Here is a 6,000-nt window from a genome sequence, read left to right as displayed (position 1 = left end):
GTGGGTTCACTGAACACAAAAGGTAGGTATATGCAGTGATGAGGTGGTTCACTGAACACAAAAGGTAGGTGTATGCACTGAGGTGGGTTCACTGAACACAAAAGGTAGGTATATGCAGTGATGAGGTGGGTTCACTGAACACAAAAGGTAGGTATAGGCAGTGATGAGGTGAGTTCACTGAACACAAAAGGTAGGTATATGCAGTGATGAGGTGGTTCACTGAACACAAAAGGTAGGTGTATGCACTGAGGTGGGCTCACTGAACACAAAAGGTAGGTATATGCAGTGATGAGGTGGGTTCACTGAACACAAAAGGTAGGTATATGCAGTGAGGGGGGTTCACTCAACGTAGAAAGGTAGGTATATCCAGTGATGAGGTGAGTTCACTGAACACAAAAGGTAGGTATATGCAGTGATGAGGTGGGTTCACTCAACAAAACAGCTAGGTATAGGCAGTGAGGTGGGTTCACTGAACACAAAAGGTAGGTATATGCAGTGAGATGGGTTCACTGAACACAAAAGGTAGGTATATGAAGTGATGAGGTGGATTCACTGAACACAAAAGGTAGGTATATGCAGTGAGGTGGGTTCACTGAACACAAAAGGTAGGTATATGCAGTGATGAGGTGGGTTCACTCAACACAAAAGGTAGGTATATCCAGTGATGAGGTGGGTTCACTGAACACAAAATGTAGGTATATGTAGTGATGAGGTGGTTCACTGAACACAAAAGGTAGGTGTATGCAGTGAGGTGGGTTCACTGAACACAAAAGGTAGGTATATGCAGTGATGAGGTGGGTTCACTCAACACAAACAGGTACTAGGTATATGCAGTGATGGGTATTACAATGTGCACCTGTCACACAGGTAGTCACTGAATGTGCTGGGCCTGGCAGTGCCACACACACAGTATGAATTAGCAAGGCTGTCTATGCAACACAAGTGTCAGTGGGACACACAGAAAAAAATAGATCATAAGAACAAGATTAGCTCTCAAAAGAGCTGTTGTGGGGTGCTAGTTTAGCAATAAGAATCAGCCAGGAGCAAGCTAACAAGCCTATAACAGCCTAACTAATCATTCCCTATGAGAGTCTGCCAGCAACTGTCCCTTCTCTCACTATTGCAGGCACACGAGTGAGTGTAATAGCCAGCGCTCCCTGCCTTATATAAGGGAGGGAGGGGCTCCAGGAGAGAGTGTAGCCTAATAGCGCACTATGGGGGCGAATCGAACTTCCGCAAAAGTTCACCTTCGCTTGCGAGCACGTACCACCGAACGTTCGCCTGGAACCGTTCGCATGCGAACCGTTCGGGCCATCTCTATTAAAAATAAGGCATGGGAGAGGGATTAAAAAAAATTGAAAAACAATTTGATAATAAATTAAAAACAAAATGGTTTAAATTTTTGTTTTTCCAAAAAAATGTCCATCATGAGATCAAAATGTCTTTTCACGTGGATACAATAATTGACTGAAGAGGACTTGTGGCCAAGAAGGATATGTATTATTTCTCACAAGAGAGGAAGAATATCGTACAGAGGCATTATACCTGTGACATAGAAAAGATGGCGTCCGAATTGGGAACAAGCTTGTGGATGAACATGATGAAGGTGTTACTGGACCATCTTGCTTCAATGCTAATGCGAGTAATATCAGAAACAATTTCTGCACTTAGAAAATAATGCTCCTGCTCTTATTATTATCATCATCATAATTATTATTATTGATATTAATATTGTTATTATTCCATTACCTATGAATGGTATTAGGAACCATTCTCATGTATCTAATTGTCTTATATTTTTTTTTGTGTTTGCTTTTTTTTTTTTCTTTGTATAATATATTTTTTTTATTTTGCAGGAATATTATCATTACACATCATTATTATGATAATTGTCATCATAAGTGATGATCAGGGAACTGCATTTCATGCATAATTTTGCATAAAAGACAAAGGGGTATATACACAAAATGGCAGTATGCAGAATTACGTGTGTAAAGTCTTTCCATACAATGAATAGTGCGTAATGTAGTAGTAATGTAGTAGTGCATGTAACATCTACTATTATGCTCTGCTCGTCGTGTGGTAAGACTTTGCGCATGTTATTCTGCTTACCATAGTTTAGTGAATACGCCCCAAAGAAAGAGAGGCCCTTTGCAATTCAAAGTTCTCTACTAAGTTTTCTCGTAGGAGATAACTTTAATCTTCTGTTTAAAGTAAACCAGAGCTGAGTTAATATGAAGAATTGATACTTACCCGGGGCTTCCTCCAGCCCCATAAGAAAGTCTGAGTCCCACGCCGTCCTCCCGCGGTCTGCCGTTCAGCCGCAATCAGCCCCGGTAACTGGCTAAGTCACATCAGTTGGGGTCTACTGGGCATGTGTGGGAGGTCCGCGCATGCGCAGATGACCCAGACTGGACTCGACTGAGCCTGTTACCGGGGCTGATTGCGGCTGAACAGCAGACCGCGGGAGAACGGCGAGGGACTCAGACTTTCTTATGGGGCTGGAGGAAGCCCTGGGTAAGTATCGATTTTTTATATTAACTCAGCTCTTTTACACTTTAAAGTAAGTAAGTAAAGTTTTCAGCACTCTGCAATTGAAAAAGTTCCAAAAAGTAGGTGAAAAAGTGCTGTCAAAATTATTCGCATTATAATTATTTTTATAATTATTATTATTTTCTGAGTGTAATTATTTGGGCAGAAATTTGCATAACCTTAGCACCAACCCAGAATTATTAGCATCTTATTGACAAGCCCCCTAATCACCATTACAACTACTATCATTATTATTGCCACCATTATGATTATTAATATTATTCTTATTATAATTCTTATTATAATTATTATTATTTTCTGAGTATTATTATTTGGTCATAAATTTGCATAAACTTAGCACCAACCCAGAATTATTAGCATCTTATTGACAAGCTGTAATCACCATTACAACTATTATCATTAATTTTGCCACTATTATGATTATTAATATTATTCTTATTATAATTATTATTATAATTATAATTATTTTTCTGAGTATTATTATTTGGGCAGAAATTTGCATAAACTTAGCACCAACCCAGAATTATTAGCATCTTATTGACAAGCCCTAATCACCATTACAACTATTATCATTATTATTGCCACCATTATGATTATTAATACTATTATTACAACACTTTTTTATTTGTATGTGTTGTTGCCTTACTGTTATTGTTCCCATTATTATACTATAAAATGATTATAATGTTATAATACTAGTATTCATAATATTTTATATAATACAAATGAGAAAACATAATAATATAATAATAATAATAATAATAATAATATGCTGTGTGTATTCTGCAGTGTATTGTGTATTTTGGTATGGCTATTGGCTATGTCACTTTCTCACAATGGCAGCAGCAGACACGTGAGAGTACGTCTTTAAGAATGGATAAGGCGAGGAGGCAAAGCATGGGCAGGGCTGCTGGGACGGAGCTCTATAGTGCTGTGTCCTTCCTATCCTTTCACACAGTGTACAGAGTGAGTCACAGGAGGCTAGAGGGAAGGAGCTCCGCTCTCCTATGCCCGGCATGAGAAGCTGCTGGTCTGAGCCATGACCCTGATTCAGGTACACCCTATGCTGAACCTACTGCTTTCACACTCTGCCTGTATTATTATTCCTGTAGCCTCTATAACTATGACATAGATAATATTCTAAGGATCTTTCTCTAATGGGAGTCTCACTGCTCACTCTGCTATGATAATATTCTAAGGATCCTTCCCTAATGGGAGTCTTACTGCTCACTCTGCTATGATAATATTCTAAGGATCCTTCCCTAATGGGAGTCTCACTGCTCACTCTGCTATGATAATATTCTAAGGATCCTTCCCTAATGGGAGTCTTACTGCTCACTCTGCTATGATAATATTCTAAGGATCCCTATTGGGAGTCTTACTGCTCACTCTGCTATGATAATATTCTAAGAATCCTTCTCCTCTGGGAGTCTTACTGCTCACTCTGCTATGATAATATTCTAAGGATCCTTCCCTAATGGGAGTCTTACTGCTCACTCTGCTATGATAATATTCTAAGGATCCTTCCCTAATGGGAGTCTCACCGCTCACTCTACTATGATAATATTCTAATGATCCTTCCCTAATGGGAGTCTTACTGCTCACTCTGCTATGATAAAATTCTAAGGATCCTTCTCTATTGGGAGTCTCACTGCTCACTCTGCTATGATAATATTCTAAGGATCCTTCCCTAATGGGAGTCTTACTGCTCACTCTGCTATGATAATATTCTAAGGATTCTTCTCTACTGGGAGTCCCACCATTTACTCTGCTATGATAATATTCTAAGGTTCCTTCCCTAATGGGAGTCTCACCGCTCACTCTGCTATGATAGGGTTCCTGAAATCAATAATCCATCCTCATATTTTAGGCTCTTAATTTGACAGACTGTATTATATTTTTTTTCTTATCCTTATTTAGACGTATGGCTAATTTTACCGTTTTTGTTTTTTTTTATATATATATATATATATATATATATTTTTAAAAAGGGCTCTGGTTTGAATTTGAATTTTAGGAAAGCCTACAATGAGAAGAAAATTAGAAAACATGAGTTTTCAGCAAGAATATCTTACAGTCGGCGTACAAAAAAAAAGTCAAATAAAAAGTGCAGTTCACTTTATGGCAGAATCAAAGCAGATGTGCCCAGTTGTGAAAAGAGGTCTGAAATATTGTGCCAGAATTCTGTTTTACAGATACGATGTATGAGAATTCCGACACAATATTTGAGAATTCTCAGATAATAGCTCAGAATTCTCAGACAGAATTCTGACCCATCATGGCATCATTTCTTCAGTATTCTGAGAAATGATGTCATAATTATCACATATTATCCATATGTCGGAATAACACCTATGACAAGGTACTTTATGGTATCAGGCAAATCAGGCACATGCGTCTTCTGGAAAAATCAGGTGCGGCCATAGACTTCAATTGAAAATATCGGCAAGCCAGCGCCAAAAAGGAAATTCAGGCACCAGGTGGCGTAAATATTGTTTTTGGTGCAGGGGGGACAGTTAGGGTTAGGCATCAGGAAAATGGTTTGTACAGGGGAGGAAGGTTAGGTTAGGCACCACTAGGGAAGGGGGTCTTAGGGTTAGGCACCACCAAGTGTGGGCTAGGGTTAGGCACCACCAGGAGGGGTCTTAGGGTTAGGCATCGCCAAGAAGAGGGCTAGGGTTAGCCACCACCAGGGAAGGTGGGGGGAAAGTCTAAGGGTTCGAGATAGGTAGAGGGAGGGTTCTGTGTGAGAGTAGGGTTAGGCACCACCAGGAGGGGTCTTAGGGTTAGGCACCACCAGGAGGGGTCTTAGGGTTAGGCATCACCACGAGGGTTCTTAGGGTTAGGCATCGCCAAGTGTGGGCTAGGGTTAGGCACCACCAGGAGGGTCTTAGGGTTAGGCACCACAAGGAAGGGTCTTAGGGTTAGGCACCACCAGGGGGGTGGTTAGGGTTAGGCACCACCAGGAGGGGTCTTAGGGTTAGGCACCACCAGGATAAGTCTCGGGGTTAGGCATCACCAGGAGGGGTCTTAGGGTTAGGCATCGCCAAGTGTGGGCTAGGGTTAGGCACCACCAGGGGCGGTCTTAGGGTTAGGCACCACCAAGTGTGGGCTAGGGTTAGGCACCACCAGGGGGGGTCTTAGGGTTAGGCATTACCAAGAAGAGGGCTAGGGTTAGCCACCACCAGGGAAGGTGGGGGGAAAGTCTAAGGGTTAGAGATAGGTAGAGGAAGAGTTCTGTGTGAGAGTAGGGTTAGGTTTAGCTAAAGTAAAATATCGGTAACAATTCCCAATATTTTACTAACGAAAATCACAGATATTCTGCTATCCGAACTGTTCCTGAGCCTTATTTTCCATGGCACCCAATATTCACGTAAGCATATTATGGACCTCTTTTTAAAACTGGGGACTTTAAAAACTGATATTTTTTCATTAATATTTATTCTG

At 40.6% G+C, this 6,000-nt stretch overlaps 1 protein-coding gene across 2 annotated transcripts in view; it reads left to right on the top strand.

Moving 5' to 3' along the window:
* Window positions 1-3,520: 3,520 nt before the first annotated feature.
* The window catches only part of PLCD4 (phospholipase C delta 4), a 94,669-nt gene continuing 92,189 nt past the window's right edge, over window positions 3,521-6,000 (top strand). For both annotated transcript variants that reach the window (XM_068246048.1, XM_068246046.1), the window contains exon 1: window positions 3,521-3,607. The gene's annotated coding sequence lies outside the window, so the exon portion shown is untranslated. The remainder of the gene's footprint in view (window positions 3,608-6,000) is intronic.

This window comes from Hyperolius riggenbachi, chromosome 7 (genome assembly GCF_040937935.1).
Source record: "Hyperolius riggenbachi isolate aHypRig1 chromosome 7, aHypRig1.pri, whole genome shotgun sequence".
Lineage (NCBI taxonomy): Eukaryota > Metazoa > Chordata > Amphibia > Anura > Hyperoliidae > Hyperolius > Hyperolius riggenbachi.
This window is presented reverse-complemented; position numbering and strand designations above follow the sequence as displayed.